At 43.4% G+C, this 17,664-nt stretch overlaps 2 non-coding genes across 2 annotated transcripts; both read left to right on the top strand.

The window, feature by feature from the left end:
- The first annotated feature begins 5,549 nt into the window (after nucleotides 1-5,549).
- LOC140491687 (5S ribosomal RNA) lies at nucleotides 5,550-5,668 on the top strand. Its single transcript, XR_011963363.1, has one exon. It is a non-coding gene; the product is annotated as a 5S ribosomal RNA (ribosomal RNA).
- Nucleotides 5,669-15,971: 10,303 nt separating this feature from the next.
- LOC140491739 (5S ribosomal RNA) lies at nucleotides 15,972-16,090 on the top strand. The gene has a single exon (XR_011963410.1). It is a non-coding gene; the product is annotated as a 5S ribosomal RNA (ribosomal RNA).
- The last annotated feature ends 1,574 nt before the right edge of the window (nucleotides 16,091-17,664 follow it).

Here is a 17,664-nt window from a genome sequence, read left to right as displayed (position 1 = left end):
TGGAAGCCACTAACAAATTATTGAATTTCCTGGGTCAGCAGGGACTGAGAGTATCTAAAAACAAACTACTATATGTGGAGCAAGAAGTGAAATACTTGGGACATTTAGTGAGTGAGAAAAAGATAAGCCCGGAACAGATAGAGGGAATAGTGGGAATGCAACTGCCCAGCACTAAACGGGAGTTACGCAAATGTTTGGGTCTAACGGGTTATTGCAGATTGTGGATTGATTCCTATGCACAGAAGACTAAGAAATTATATCTCAAACTATTAGAGGGGGAACCAAAATGTCTACGTTGGGTGATGAGGAAAAAGAACTAGTTGAGAAACTCAAAAGAGATCTGATCCATGCCCCCGTGTTAGCCTTACCTTCTCTAGATAAACCTTTCCACCTCTTTGCTACCGTGGATAAGGGAGCGGCTTTGGGAGTATTGACCCAGAGGTGGGGAGGAATGAGACAACCAGTAGCATATCTTTCGAAGCTACTGGATCCAGTATCCCGGGGGTGGCCTGAGTGTGTGCAGGCTGTGGCTGCCACTGCACTGTTGGTGGAGGAAAGCAGAAAGCTTACATTTGGGGGAGCCCTAATAGTAAGCACTCCACACCAAGTGAGAACAATCCTAAACCAAAAAGCGGGGCGATGGTTGACAGACTCGCGGATTCTGAAATATGAGGCAATATGAATAGAAAAGGATGATCTAGTGTTGGTCACTGACAATTGTTTAAATCCAGCTGCCTTTCATTGGAAAGGGGAAGGAGACTCTCCTCAGAATCCAGGGCACGACAGCCTTGACATTATAGAATACCAAACTAAGGTCCTCATGGACCTGAGAGATGTTCCACTTCATGCAGGGGCTAGACCTTTTTATAGACGGATCATCCCAGGTGACTGAAGGGAAAAGACATAATGGGTATGCAGTCGTAGTTGGGACAAACAGTAGTGTGGTGCAGGCAGGACGGTTGCCAAATGGGTGGTCAGCTCAGACTTGTGAACTCTATGCATTGGAAAGAGCCCTTAGGGCATTGGAGAATAAAGAGGGAAAAGTATATATTGACTCTAAGTATGCATTTGGTGTTGTGCACACTTTCGGTAAGATATGGCAGGAACGACAGCTGATCAATAGCCGAGGGAAAGAATTAGTACATGAAGAATTGATTAAACGAGTCTTGGAGTCCCTATTACTTCCCTGAGAAATAGCAGGAGTGCATGTAAATGGTCATCAGAAAGGAAATGAACTAGAAGTTAGGGGAAATAGATTAGCCGATGAAGTGGCTGAGGAAGCAGCCCTGAACCCACAAGAAGTGGTGATTCATTCCCTAATACCTACTGTCCCAAGTCCGAGGGAAGCTCCTATATTTACTGAAAGCGAAGAAAATGAATTGAGAGATTTAGGGGCTGTAAAAACAGCAGACAGGCATTGGAGGTTACCTGATGGAAGGAGAATGTTAAACAAAATGATGATGTGAGAGATTATGGCTGTCCTACACCAAGGCAGCCATTGGGGAGTACAAGCAATGTGTGATTTAGTTCTTAGGGAATATGGATGTAAAGGAATATATACAATTGCTAAACAAATATGTGAGGGATGTATAATATGCAGAAAGGTAAATAAGAAAGTCTTGAGAAAACAGACCCCGGGAGGAAGAGACCCAGGATTGAGACCTTTCCAGAGTATACAAGTAGATTATACTGAACTCCCCAGGGTAGGGAGACTAAAATATTTGCTACTCATACTAGATCATCCATCTGGTTGGGTTGAGGCATACCCCTGAGCTACCACCACTGTGAGTGGAGTGTCGAAAACAATATTGGAGCACATAATTCCCCGATACGGGCTCGTGAACCATATTGATTCCGACCAAGGAACTCACTTTACCCCCTGTAACACTTTAGAGGTAATGAAAGGTTTGGGAATTTCCTGGGAGTTCCATACTCCGTGGCACCTGCCATCATCGGGAAGGGTTGAGAGAATGAACCAAACACTCAAACAACAGCTCTCTAAATTGATAATAGAAACCAGACTCCCTTGGACCAAATGTTGACCTATAGCTCTCTTGTGAGTACGAACAGCCCCAAGGAAAGATTTGGGACTATCCCCCTATGAAATCTTATTTGGATTACCTTACTGGGGAACGAATGGAGAATTGGCAATTCCCGAAACTAAAGAGTTGTTCTTAAAGAAGTATATACTGGGCTTGTACTCCTCTTTGTCTTTCCTCAGGAACCAGGGTTTATTGGCACAGACTCCACCCCTTGAATTCACCGTTCATCCCATCCGGCCGGGCGATTGAATCTTAGTAAAATCATGGACAGAGACTAAATTGCAGCCGGACTGGGAAGGGCCGTACCAGGCTCTTTTGACGACCGAAACGGCAATAAGGACGGTGGGGAAAGGCTGGACTCACTACACTCGGATCAAAGGGCCAGTGGAATCTCCAGTTGAGGAAGAAGTCTGGACACCCGAATCAACGCAAGACCCGCTGAAACTCAGACTAAAGAGACTTTGAGTAACTGATTATACAGTGGCGATGCGAGCGCGGGATTATTTCTGTAAGATTTTATATTAAGTCTTTTTGGTGCTTCAGCATGATGTTTAGATACTGGGGATGCTGTTAGAATTATGATGCTCGCCCTTTTAGTATTGGGATTTCATCAAATATCATTTTCATATGGATTATTAACGGTTCCTGAATCTGATAATCCACAAGTAATAGACGCTGATGTATGCAGCTTAGTAAATTGTGGGGATGTGGATAATCAGAGACAGTACCGCAGCTCTGAGATACATCTAAAGTCCTATGGGGATGGCCTTGGGGACGGTACTTAGTATAATGGTTTCATCACAGTACACCGGGCCCCCTTCCGACCAGCTCGTGATTGTCCTGATAAAAAGTGTAACCCAATATACCTAACGATAAGGAAAACCACATGGCATGAAACAATCCTGGCGGGGGGCACCTATGAGATACAATGAAATGGAACGTTTGGGATACAAATGAAAGCAAATGGGAAGGATTTCTTGGGCTATTGTTTTCGAATTAGCGAAGGACAGGGAAAACAGGTAGAATTACTGGGTAAGAAGATACGATCCTTCACCCCTCCCGATGATCCTGAAGTAGTAAAATTTATAGAGGTAAAGGACTTGAAACAGACCATTGAAATAGAAACTGGGTACAGGGATGCAAATGCCTGGGTTGAATGGGTAAAGTATACTGTAAAAAGTCTGAACAAGAGCAATTGCTCTGTATGTGCCTCCGGTCGGCCAGTGGCCCAGGGGGTTCCCTTTCCGCTCGGGTGGAAGGGAGACAGGAAGGGCATGAAATGTATGATAGCCCTGTATCAGGATGAGACTGAATGGAATGATAGGAATTGTACCTCCCTATCTCGGATGTTCCCTCCCTTGGAGAAGAAAGATGCAAAAGATCCCCCCCTGTTTTCTGCCGCAGTTGGAAATCACACCTCGTGTGTGTGTAGACGAGGTACAAGTCGGTCGAATGATTTGGGGGAGCTGAAATTATGTACAGAGATTAAGAATGTTACCGAAACGGAGAAGGGAGGGAACTACTCAGCACTAAAGGTTCCCCGAGCGGATCTGTGGTGGGACTGTGGAGGCAAAATATTGAGACCCATCCTATCTCCAGATTGGAGAGGGACATGTGCAATTGTACAATTGGCAATTCCATTTACCCTGGCATTTGAGAAGGAAAAGATAGGGGGGAAAAAGGGAAGGGGTAAGAGATTACTGTTAGACAATTCATTCGATGACAGGATTTATCTCGATTCGGTAGGAGTCCCTAGGGGGGTACCTGATGAATCCAAGGGTCGTAACCAGATTGCAGCAGGCTTTGAGTCAGCTCTCTTCTGGTGGGTAACAATTAATAAAAATGTAGATTGGATAAATTACATTTTCTATAATCAACAGCGATTTATAAATTATACAAGAGATGCGGTTAAAGGACTATCAGACCAGCTTGATGCGACAAGTAGGATGGCATGGGAGAACAGAATGGCCCTTGATAGGATTTTAGCAGAAAAAGGGTGTGTGTGTGTGATGTTAGGAGGAAGTTGTTGTACCTTTATTCCTAATAACACTGCACCTGATGGTTCAATTACTCGGGTCTTAAGAGGATTGACTACCTGAGCAGAGGAATTGGCTGAGAATCCAGGAGTAGACACATCTCTCACAGGATGGCTTGAGTCCTGGATTGGAAGGTAGAAGGGGATGGTGGTTTCTATCCTTCCTTCCCTGATAGTAGTAGTTGGGGTATTGGTGGCCATTGGCTGTTGTATCATACCCTGTATACGAGGGCTCACCCAAAGACTCATTGAAACAGCCTTGATGAAACAGGTGCCCCTAAAAGAAAAATGCAGAAGATAACAAATGGTAATTAAAGAAAAGGGGGAAATTGTGGGATATAGGTAAATTAATGTTACGTCTGCAATTCTGCAATTCCATTTTACAAAGTAAAATGAACTCACACCAACGTGTAATTGTTTTAGCTACGAGCTGAGTCAACAAGAATGGAAACGATGTGGAGGAAATATATAATTGTTTTTGTATTATCTAAAATTGTATGTTAGAATGAGACGTGCCAGTAAAACAATGGTAGACATTACGGGCAAATAGATAAGATGTTGTGAGGGGATGAAGTTAAGCTAGGTACGCCTGTACAAACAGTAGGTATAAACATCTGCTTCCCACTTTTACAAAAACACAGGAACAAACCCCAATTAAAAGGGTCAAAGGGATCAGAACAGCCTCGGGAAAGGCACAGATGAAGGGGGTAGATAATGATGAAGAAAGAATATGCCTAACAATGACCTACAGCAGGATGAGGTCAAACAGCCTTGTGAGGTCAGGAATAAGCAATTTGTCACAGACAAGGCCGGATAAGGCAAGAGATAAACAGGGGTAATGGGGGCCGGTCTTAGGGAAGTGGAAGATGTAAACAGGGGAGGAGCAGTGTAAAACAAAAGACATCAAATCATATAAATATTATGTATGAATTGAACTTGGTGTGTATGTCCTCTACCTTATAGGCACTGGACATCTCACCCACTTGCAAGTGTAAAATCAAGGACACTGCTGATTCAGATTTTGTCTCTGACTGCAATTATTGAGGTGTGTGAGCTTTGTTTCACACAGTACCAAGGGCCAGAGGCTTGTATATGAAGTTGGGCAAGAGCTGAGCCATGATGTTTGAATGGAGGCAGAGGTTGTAGGGGCTAAACAGCATTGTGGTGTGTGTATGTTGCTGTGGTTATAATTTGGAAAGGAGTTTATTTGTGAAGCAGTTTGGATGGGCATGTAATGAAATGGAGTGGAGTGAGTGTGAAAGAGTTGATCCTGTTGTGTAATAAACGTGTGTGTGTGTGTGTGTGTGTGTGTGTGTGTGTCTAGGGTGAAGTAGAGGAACTGAAGATGGAGATGGGAGAATAGAAAGGCAAAGGAAAAAGAAATGTTTTGGTGCAGGATGATTGAATGGCAAAATGTTGTTGTAAATGCAGCAGTGTGCGCCTTTAAGGAAGCAGAAATGGAAGCAGTCTGTGCCTACGGCCATACTAGTCTGAAAACGCCCGATCTCGTCTGATCTCGGAAGCTAAGCAGACTCAGGCCTGGTTAGTACTTGGATGGGAGACCGCCTGGGAATACCAGGTGCAGTAGGCTTTTGCAGCCACCAGAGGTTGCTCACAGCTTCGCACTCTCACACTTCCATTCATCAAGCAACGTCCTTTTAATTACTCACTCAGTCTCTCGGTCTCACTTTTTCTTGCCCAATTTCATTGTTCAGCTTCTTCCCCCAATACACAAACACATCATTACTGCTTGAGATTGGAGCAAACGCACCAGGAACACCAAAGCAGCAAGTATTTTATTGAAGAGCACAAACGGTGGTTTTTATTAAGTGATGCCTCACTTTCGATGATCACACTTCCCTGATCGCTGTCAGCGTTCCCCTGTTTTCTAACAATCGTCTAACTAGTGGTGTGGATAGGGTCTGAAAGCAACAACGTTGTGGTGAGGGCTTGTCAGGTGAAGGGTGTTTTACAATATCTGCACTCACCGGTCGAGTTCATACAACGGTGGATCGATATGGTTAAGGCAGGAAGAATGGGTCAGCAAACACAGCAAGTTCAATCATTGTAATGATGATTATTACACATCAGCAGCAAATAATAAGATAAGTGTAAAGAGTGAGTATTTAAAATGCCAGGTACAAAAATCAAGGCTTATTCTCTAACAGCCGAAGCCTTCACAAACAGATCGGCCTAATAATGGCACAAATGGTGATGAATGGTTCGATCTAATTGACATCACTGTGCCTTAGTTACAAGTTGACCAAGGTAGAGAAATAACATTTCCAGAGTGCAGACTATTAACAATAGTAAGGTGGAATTTGGAAAGAGGAGTAGCCCCTGTGGGATATAGGTAAATTAATGTTACTTCTGCAATTCCATCTTACAAAGTAAAATGAACTCACACCAGTGTGTAATTGTTTTAGCCAAGAGCTGAGTCAACAAGAATGGAAACGATGTGGAGGAAATATATAATTGTTTTTGTATTAGCTAAAACTGTATGTCAGAAGGTAGACATTATGGGCAAGTAGATAAGATGTTGTGAGGGGATGAAGTTAAGCTAGATACGCCTGTACAAACAGTAAGTATAAACATCTGCTTCCCACTTTTACAAAAACACAGGAACAAACCCCAATTAAAAGGGTCATAGGGATCAGAACGGCCTCGGGAAAGGCACAGATAATGATGAAGAAATAATATGCCTAACAATGACCTACAGCAGGATGAGGTCAAACAGCCTGGTGAGGCCAGAAATAAGCATTTTGTCACAGACAAGGCCGGATAAGGCAAGAGATAAACAGGGGTAATGGGGGCCGGTCTTAGGGAAGTGGAAGATGTAAACTGGGGAGGAGCAATGTAAAACAAAAGACATCAAATCATAAATGTTGTGTATGAATTGAATTTGGTGTGTGTATGTCCTCTACCTTTTAGGCACTGGACATCACACCCACTTGCAAGTGTAAAATAAATGGCACTACTGATTCAGATTTTGTCTCGGACTGCAATTATTGAGGTGTGTGAGCTTTGTTTCTCACAACTGGGGGCTGTCCGGGATGTTCTTCCATCGCCGGGGGGAGTGGCTGGCCTTGGACACTGGGAAGACGTGTCCCGTTCCCCATTGAGGAGCGGTCTCGTGTCCTGGTTTGGTCTGCTCCCTTGGGCGACTGGTACGAATCCCACAAGAGAGACATCTGAATCAGACAGTGATAGGAGCTCGATCGACAATACGGCACAAAGGGGCCAGGCAACTCTGTGCACAGACCAAGGTAAGAAACCTGACTTTTAAGTATTGCCTTGGTGGCCGGGATTAAGTTTTAGTAGTTAATAAGGGACTAACGAAGGAACTCAATATGGGTTGTGCCGTGGGTAAGGAAAAAGCCTCTGGGAAAAGAAAAGAAGGAAAAAGCAATGGAATTGGAGGCGGGGTCCCTTACAACATACCTCCAGAAAGTCCTTTGGGGAGGATGTTGTGGAATTGGGAAAATAATACTTGTACAGGGGAAAAAGATGATTAAATATTGTTGCTTCGTATGGACTAAGGAATCCATTCTTCGTCCCGCCTCTTCTGGCCAAAATACAGGTCGGACAAAGACTGGGTTTGTAAATATCTGAATTTATTTGTCAATGAGAGAGAGAGAGAGAGAGAGAGAGAGAGAGAGAGAATGAAAAGAGCTGTACAGCTGGTAGAAAGTTTAACCCTTTGTGATTTGGTTTGAATGCACATTTGTTTGTTGGTGATTGAATGTTTGCGTTTTATTCCCTGGAGCTTGAGTTCCGGGACTGTTTTGAATCTGATTTTTATTATGGAAACTTAACATGATTTCTTTAAAGGTGAAGGATTCTATAGAGATTATGAAAAAAAAAGAATGATAACTCCTGTTCTTTTTACAGGTCATAACTGCCTTACTATCAGTTTCTAACTAATCTCTTTTATCTTTACATAAAAGCGATTTATGGAGGACAGTTGAAGTTTCAGTTCAACATTAGATTGTAGTAAAAACAAAATTCTATGGTTAATATCTGTGACCTTGGATTCGGCCATTGTTCATGCATTAGAAGTTTTTGTTAAACTTGAATAGACAAATTCTTTTAAGGCAGCTCGGATTATTTCACGACCTATAGTATTGTAATTGAGCAATGATTGGTCAGCACTACTTAAGAAAACTAATTTTGGATTTAAATTAAGGGACTAAAACTGGGTGAGTACAGTGGATTTCAAAATTGAGAAGTGTATGCATTTTACATTTTGAATATTAAATACTGAATAAATGAACGTAAATATATAAATATATTTACAAAGTTTGGAACAGGCTTTAAGGTTAGTCAAGCATGAATTGATGAATTGGTGTTTGAAGTTATGGGGAGCTAGAAATACTGCAATATTTCTTTAAAAAAGAAAAAGGGGAAGAACGTAATGACTTATCCCCTTCGGGAGGTACCAATAGGGGACAAAGAGATTGGGTTTGTAAGTGTCCCCCTCAGCAGTGGGGAGGTCAGAACATTTAAAGAAATGAAGGTCCTGGTTGAGGATCCGGTAGGGCTGTCTGAACAAATTGATCAATTTTTGGGGCCCAGTCTGTATACCTGGGCTGGGTTAATGTCTATTTTGAATATACTATTTACTGGGGAAGAAAGGGGACTTATATGGGGAGCAGCCATTAAAATATGGGACAGGGAACACCCCATTCGAGATGGGGATGCTGGACAGGGAGAGGTGAAGTTTCCCCTCAGAGACCCCCAGTGGGAAAACCAAAACCCAGAGCATAGAGAAGAAATGAGGGAATTGAAAGACCTGATTCTAAAAGGAATAAGAGAGGCAGTTCCAAAGTCACAGAATTTGACGAAAGCCTTTGAAGTTAGACAGGAGAAAGGTGAGACTCCCTCAGCTTTCTTGCAAAGATTAAGAGACTCAATGCGGAAATATTCTGGAATGAACCCTGAGGACCCAGTGGCACAGGGTCTTTTGAAAGTACATTTTGTGACAAAGGCATGGCCAGACATACAGAGAAAGATACAGAAGATAGAAGGGTGGAGTGAAAAGCCATTAGATGAATTGTTAAGAGAGGCACAGAAAGTGTTTGTAAAGAGAGAGGATGAGAGACAGAAACAGAAGGTGAAAATGATGGTAGCTGCGGTTGATGAGGTAGTTAAGAAAAGAATGGAACCGATAGTGACCAACCGGAGCGGTGCGTGGCAGCATGTCGGACAGAGAGGACAAGGGGGAGCGTTTGATAGAGGGTTCGAGCGACAGGGGCAGAGCTGGAGGTCTCCACAGGCAGGATGCTATTATTGCGGAAAGATAGGGCACTTTAAGCGGGAATGTCCTGCTCTGAAAAGGGAAGAGAGGGCAATTCCGCTTATGAATTTTGAAGAATAGGAGTGTCAGGGGTTCCTGCCCTCGGGGGCCCACCAGGAACCCTTGATAAACCTGAAGGTGGGACCCTGTAGGGAAGAGGTCGTCTTCCTAGTAGATACTGGGGCAGCACGGTCATCGCTGAATGTTAAACCAAAGAAAGTAGGAATGTCAACACAGTCAATTACTGTTTCGGGGGTAAAAGGGGAAGGATTTACTGTTCCAGTAGTTGAACCTATGATGATAGAAGGTCCTAAGGATAGGGTCGCAGGGGAACTGTTGTATATCCCTGATATAGGAAGTAACTTATTAGGGAGAGACTTAATTATCCTCTTAGAACTGGGGATTGGAATTCAGGAAAAAGAATTAGTTGTACAAAAGGCAATGTTGACAAAGGATGTGGAGAGAGAGATAGACCCTATTGTATGGGCTAGGGAAGGGAATTGTGGAAAACTACAGATCCCTCCCCTTGAAGTAAATTTTAAAAAAAAGGAAAAAGGGGACGTTGTCTGTGAACGACAATATCCCATTTCCATAGAAGGTAAACGAGGACTGCAGCCAGTAATTGAAGGATTGATTAGAGATGGACTGTTGGAGCCATGTATGTCTCCTTATAATACCCCAATACTACCAGTGCGGAAATCCGATGGAACTTATCGATTGGGGCAGGATTTGAGAACATTAAATCGAATAGTACAGATCAGGCACCCAGTGGTGCCAAACCCCTATACCTTATTAAGTGAGATCCCTCATGACCACAAATGGTTTAGTGTGATAGATTTAAAGGATGCCTTTTGGGCTTGTCCCTTGGCAGAGGAAGGTAGGAATTTGTTTGCCTTTGAGTGGGAAGACCCTAAGACAGGACAGAAACAGCAATACCGGTGTACTGTGCTCCCCCAGGGTTTTACGGAATCCCCGAATTTATTTGGACAGATGTTAGAACAAACGTTGGAGAAATTTAGCAGCCCCAAGGGGACCACCCTGTTGCAGTATGTAGACGACCTCTTAGTAACAGGAAAAAGAAGAGAAAGAGTAGTAGAAGCCACTAACAAATTATTGAATTTCCTGGGTCAGCAGGGACTGAGAGTATCTAAAAACAAACTACAATATGTGGAGCAAGAAGTGAAATACTTGGGACATTTAGTTAGTGAGGGAAAGCGAAAGATAAGCCCGGAACGGATAGAGGGATTAGTGGGGATGTCACTGCCCAGCACTAAACGGGAGTTACGCAAATGTTTGGGTCTAACGGGTTATTGCAGATTGTGGATTGATCCCTATGCACAGAAGACGAAGAAATTATATCTCAAACTATTAGAGGGGGAACCAAAATGTCTAAGTTGGGATGATGATGAAAAAGAACTAGTTGAGAAACTCAAGAGATCTGACCCATGCCCCCGTGTTAGCCTTCCCTTCTCTAGATAAACCTTTCAATCTCTTTGCTACCGTGGATAAGGGAGCAGCTTTGGGAGTATTGACCCAGAGGTGGGGAGGAATGAGACAACCAGTAGCATATCTTTCGAAGCTACTGGATCCAGTATCCCGGGGGTGGCCTGAGTGTGTGCAGGCCGTGGCTGCCACTGCACTGTTGGTGGAGGAAAGCAGAAAGCTTACATTTGGGGGAGCCCTAATAGTAAGCACTCCACACCAAGTGAGAACAATCCTAAACCAAAAAGCTGGGCGATGGTTGACAGACTCGCGGATTCTGAAACATGAGGCAATATTAATAGAAAAGGATGATCTAGTGTTGGTCACGGACAATTGTTTAAATCCAGCTGCCTTTCTTTGGAAAGGGGAAGGAGACTCTCCTCAGAATCCAGGGCACGATTGCCTTGACATTATAGAATACCAAACCAAGGTCCGCATGGACCTGAGAGATGTTCCACTTCATGCAGAGGCTAGACCTTTTATAGACGGATCATCCCGGGTGACTGAAGGGAAAAGACATAATGGGTATGCAGTCGTAGTTGGGACAAACAGTAGTGTGGTGGAGGCAGGACGGTTGCCAAATGGGTGGTCAGCTCAGACATGTGAACTCTATGCATTGGAAAGAGCCCTTAGGACATTGGAGAATAAAGAGGGAACAGTATACATTGACTCTGAATATGCATTTGGTGTTGTGCACACTTTCGGTAAGATATGGCAGGAACGACGGCTGATCAATAGCCGAGGGAAAGAATTAGTACATGAAGAATTGATTAAACGAGTCTTGGAGTCCCTATTACTTCCCCGACAAATAGCAGTAGTGCATGTAAATGGTCATCAGAAAGGAAATGAACTAGAAGTTAGGGGAAATAGATTAGCCGATGAAGTGGCTAAGGAAGCAGCCCTGAACCCACAAGAAGTGGTGATCCATTCCCTAATACCAACTGTTCCAGGTCCTCGGGAAGCTCCTATATTTACTGAAAGCGAAGAAAATGAATTGAGAGATTTAGGAGCTGTAAAAACAGCAGACGGGCATTGGAGGTTACCTGATGGGAGGAGAATGTTAAACAAAATGATGATGCGAGAGATTATGGCTGTCCTACACCAAGGCAGCCATTGGGGAGTACAAGCAATGTGTGATTTAGTTCTTAGGGAATATGGATGTAAAGGAATATATACAATTGCTAAACAAATATGTGAGGGATGTATCATATGCAGAAAGGTAAATAAGAAAGTTAATAAGAAAGGTAAATAAGACCTAGGATTGAGACCTTTCCAGAGTATACAAGTAGATTATACTGAACTCCCCAGGGTAGGGAGACTAAAATATATGCTAGTCATAGTAGATCATCCATCTGGTTGGGTTGAGGCATACCCCCGAGCTACCATCACTGTGAGTGGAGTGTCTAAAACAATATTGGAGCACATAATTCCCTGATATGGGCTCGTGAACCATATTGATTCCGACCAAGGAACTCACTTTACCCCCGGTAACACTTTAGAGGTAATGAAAGGGTTGGGAATTTCCTGGGAGTTCCATACTCCTTGGCACCTGCCATCATCGGGAAGGGTTGAGAGAATGAACCAAACACTCAAACGACAGCTCTCTAAATTGATCATAGAAACCACACTCCCTTGGACCAAATGTTGACCTATAGCTCTCTTGTGAGTACGAACAGCCCCAAGGAAAGATTTGGGACTATCCCCCTATGAAATCTTATTTGGATTACCTTACTTGGGAACGAATGGAGAATTGGCAATTCCCGAAACTAAAGAGTTGTTCTTAAAGAAGTATATACTGGGCTTGTCCTCCTCTTTGTCTTTCCTCAGGAAACAGGGTTTATTGGCACAGACTCCACCCCTTGAATTCACCGTTCATCCCAACCAGCCGGGCGATTGAATCTTAGTAAAATCATGGACAGAGACTAAATTACAGCCGGACTGGGAAGGGCCGTACCAGGCTCTTTTGACTACCGAAACGGCAATAAGGACGGTGGGGAAAGGCTGGACTCGCTACACTCGGATCAAAGGGCCAGTGGAATCTCCAGTTGAGGAAGTCTGGACAGCCGAATCAACGCAAGACCCGCTGAAACTCAGACTAAAGAGACTTTGAATAACTCATTATACAGTGGCGACGCGAGCGTGGGATTATTTCTGTAAGATTGTATATTAAGTCTTTTTGGTGCTTCAGCATGATGTTTAGAATAATGGGAATGCTGCTAGAATTATGATGCTAGCCCTTTTAGTGTTGGGATTTCGTCAAATATCATTTTCATATGTATTATTAACGGTTCCTGAATTTGATCATCCACAAGTAATAGACACTGATGTATGCAGTTAGTAAATTGTGGGGATGTAGATAATCAGAGACAGTACCGCAGCTCTGAGATACATCTTAAGTCCTATGGGGATGGCCTTGGGGATGGTACTTAGTATAATGGTCTCGTCACAGTACACCGGGCCCCCTTCCGACCAGCTCGTGATTGTCCTGATAAAAAGTGTAACCCAATATACCTAACGATAAGGAAAACCACATGGCATGAATCAATCCTGGGGGGGGGGCACCTATGAGATACAATGAAATGAAACGTTTGGGATAGAAATGAAAGCAAATGGGAAGGATTTCTTGGGCTATTGTTTTCAAATTAGCGAAGGACGGGGAAAACGGGTAGAACTACTGGGTAAGAAGATACAATCTTTCACCCCTCCCGATGATCCTGAAGTAGTAAAATTTATAGAGGTAAAGGACTTGAAACAGACCATTGAAATAGAAACTGGGTACGGGGATGCAAATGCCTGGGTTGAATGGGTAAAGTATACTGTGAAAAGTCTGAACAAAAGCAATTGCTATGCATGCGCCTCCAGTCGGCCAGTGGCCCAGGGGGTTCCCTTCCCGCTCGGGTGGAAGGGGGACAGGAAGGGCATGAAATGTATGATAGCCCTGTATCAGGATGAGACTGCATGGAATGATAGGAATTGTACCTCCCCTATCTCTGATGTTCCCTCCCTTGGAGAAGAAAGATGCAAAAGCTCCCCCCCTGTTTTCTGCCGCAGTTGGAAATCACACCTCGTGTGTGCGTAGACGAGGTACAAGTCGGTCGAATGATTTGGGGGAGCTGAAATTATGCACAGAAATTAAGAGTGTTACCGAAACGGAGAAGGGAGGGAACTACTCAGCATTGAAGGTTCCCCGAGCGGATCTGTGGTGGGACTGTGGAGGCAAAATATTGAGACCCACGCTACCTCCAGATTGGAGAGGGATATGTGCAATTGTACAATTGGCAATTCCATTTACCCTGGCATTTGAGAAGGAAAAGATAGGTGGGAAGAAGCGAAGGGGTAAGAGATTACTGTTAGACACTTCTTTCGATGACAGGATTTATCTCGATTCGGTCGGAGTCCCTAGGGGGGTACCTGATCAATCCAAGGGTCGTAACCAGATTGCAGCAGGCTTTGAGTCAGCTCTCTTCTGCTGGGTAACAATTAATAAAAATGTAGATTGGATAAATTACATTTTCTATAATCAACAGCGATTTATAACTTATACAAGAGATGTGGTTAAAGGACTATCAGACCAGCTTGATGCGACAAGTAGGATGGCATGGGAAAATAGAATGGCCCTTGATAGGATTTTAGCAGAAAAAGGGGGTGTGTGTGATGTTAGGAGGAAGTTGTTGTACCATTATTCCTAATAACACTGCACCTGATGGTTCAATTACTCTGGTCTTAAGAGGATTGACTACCTTAGCAGAGGAATTGGCTGAGAATGCAGGAGTAGACACATCTCTCACAGGATGGCTTGAGTCCTGGATTGGAAGGCAGAAGGGGATGGTGGTTTCTATCCTTCCTTCCCTGATAGTAGTAGTCGGGGTATTGGTGGCCATTGGCTGTTGTATCATACCCTGTATACGAGGGCTCACCCAAAGACTGATTGAAACAGCCTTGATGAAACAGGTGCCCCTAAAAGAAAAATGCAGAAGATAACAAATAGTAATTAAAAGAAAAGGGGGAAATTGTGGGATATAGGTAAATTAATGTTACATCTGCAATTCCATTTTACAAAGTAAAGTGAACTCACACCAGCGTGTAATTGTTTTTGCCACGAGCTGAGTAAACAAGAATGGAAACGATGTGGAGGAAATATATAATTGTTTTTGTATTAGCTAAAATTGTATGTTAGAATGAGATGTGCCATTAAAACGTTACGGGCAAATAGATAAGATGTTGTGAGGGGATGAAGTTAAGCTAGATACGCCTGTACAAACAGTAGGTATAAACATCTGCTTCCCACTTTTACAAAAACACAGGAACAAACCCCAATTAAAAGGGTCATAGGGATCAGAACGGCCTCGGGAAAGGCACAGATGAAGGGGGTAGATAATGATGAAGAAAGAATCTGCCTAACGATGACCTACAGCAGGATGAGGTCAAACAGGCTTGTGAGGCCAGGAATAAGCATTTTGTCACAGACAAGGCCGGATAAGGCAAGAGATAAACAGGGGTAAAGGGGGTCGGTCTTAGGGAAGTGGAAGATGTAAACAGGGGAGGAGCAATGTAAAACAAAAGACATCAAATCATACATAATATTTATATGAATTGAACTTGGTGTGTATGTCCTCTACCTTATATGCACTGGACATCTCACCCACTTGCAAGTGTAAAATAAAGGACACTGCTGATTCAGATTTTGTCTCGGACTGCAATTATTGAGGTGTGTGAGCTTTGTTTCTCAAAGGTACCAAGGGCCAGAGGCTTGTATATGAAGTTGGGCAAGAGCTGAGCCATGATGTTTGAATGGAGGCAGAGGTTGTAGGGGCTAAACAGCGTTGTGGTGTGTGTATGTTGCTGTGGTTATAATTTGGAAAGGAGTTTATTTGTGAAGCAGTTTGGATGGGCATGTAATGAAATGGAGTGGAGTGAGTGTGAAAGAGTTGATCCTGTTGTGTAATAAACGTGTGTGTGTGTGTCTAGGGTGAAGTAGAGGAACTGAAGATGGAGATGGGAGAATAGAAAGGCAAAGGAAAAAGAAATGTTTTGGTGCAGTATGATTGAATGGCAAAATGTTGTTGTAAATGCAGCAGTGTGCGCCTTTAAGGAAGCAGAAATGGAAGCAGTCTGTGCCTACGGCCATACTAGTCTGAAAACGCCCGATCTCGTCTGATCTCGGAAGCTAAGCAGACTCAGGCCTGGTTAGTACTTGGATGGGAGACTGCCTGGGAATACCAGGTGCAGTAGGCTTTTGCAGCCACCAGAGGTTGCTCACAGCTTCGCACTCTCACACTCCCATTCATCAAGCAACGTCCTTTTAACTACTCGCTTCGTCTCACTTTTTCTTGCCCAATTTCATTGTTCAACTTCTTCCCCCAATACACAAACACATCATTACTGCTTGAGATTGGAGCAAACGCACCAGGAACACCAAAGCAGCAAGTATTTTATTGAAGAGCACAAACCGTGGTTTTTATTAAGTGATGCCTCACTTTCGATGATCACACTTCCCTGATCGATGTCAGCGTTCCCCTGTTTTCTAACAATCGTCTAACTAGTGGTGTGGATAGGGTCTGAAAGCAACAACGTTGTGGTGAGGGCTTGTCAGGTGAAGGGTGTTTTACAATATCTGCACTCACCGGTCGAGTTCATACAACACTGGATCGATATGGTTACGGCAGGAAGAATGGGTCAGCAAACACAGCAAGTTCAATCCTTGTAATGATGATTATTACACATCAGCAGCAAATAATAAGATAAGTGTAAAGAGTGAGTATTTAAAATGCCAGGTACAAAAATCAAGGCTTATTCTCTAACAGCCGAAGCCTTCACAAACAGATCGGCCTAATAATGGCACAAATGGTGATGAATATTTCGATCTAATTGACATCACTGTGCCTTAGTTACAAGTTGACCAAGGTAGAGAAATAACATTTCCAGAGTGCAGACTATTAGCAATCGTAAGGTAGGATTTGGAAAGAGGAGTAGCCCCTGACATTTAAGGATGACAGAAGGACGTTCGTGAGTAAGGATATTACTTTGGAAATCTTAACCGTGCACTAAGATAATCATACAATTTGAAGACACTGTCAAGATGCTTTGAGGAAAGGGAACTCCTGTTGGACTAAATACAAGAGAATGTTGTGTTCATTAACAGTCGGGTGGATAAAGCAGAAGCAATAGGTGCCAATGACTTGGATTTTCAGACTGTATTTCCTATAATTTCAGACTGAGATGAGGTGAACTTTCGACAGTTATTGTGTTGTTAATCTTTAGAATGATATTCTCCAGAGAGTGGTGTGGGTTCTACTGTTGAGGATACTTCAGTGTCAGTGTATGGGGTTTTGATATCTCAGGGAATTCTGAAAGGGAGGTGCAGTTGAGGTGCATCGATGGTCATCAGTTTGAATGGTGGAGCTCTCTGGTGTGAGATATTGACCGCGGAGAGTGTGCTGCAGATTGAGCAAAGCAAAAGGTGGTCTCCAGAAGGATAATTGTGAAGACCGAGGTTATAGGATAGTGGTATAGGACGGATATGGAAAATGGCAGAGGTGGTGGAGTAGCCTCCATGATGAGAAACAAAATTCTGTCAATGATGAGGGAGGACATAATGAAGGAAACGCATTCAGTGGAGACCGTGTGGGTGGAACTGAGGAATAGTCAAAATCCTAAAATTGTAATGGGTGTTATGTACAGACCGCCTGGTAGCAGCTCTGAAGTCCTGGATGGTAAAAATGCACAAAACTAGGCAATATGTAACAAAGTAAAAACAATGACAGCAGATGCTGAAAACCAAATACTGGATTAGTGGTGCTGGAAGAGCA

This window comes from Chiloscyllium punctatum, chromosome 19 (genome assembly GCF_047496795.1).
Source record: "Chiloscyllium punctatum isolate Juve2018m chromosome 19, sChiPun1.3, whole genome shotgun sequence".
NCBI classification, from domain to species: Eukaryota; Metazoa; Chordata; class Chondrichthyes; order Orectolobiformes; family Hemiscylliidae; genus Chiloscyllium; species Chiloscyllium punctatum.
This window is presented reverse-complemented; position numbering and strand designations above follow the sequence as displayed.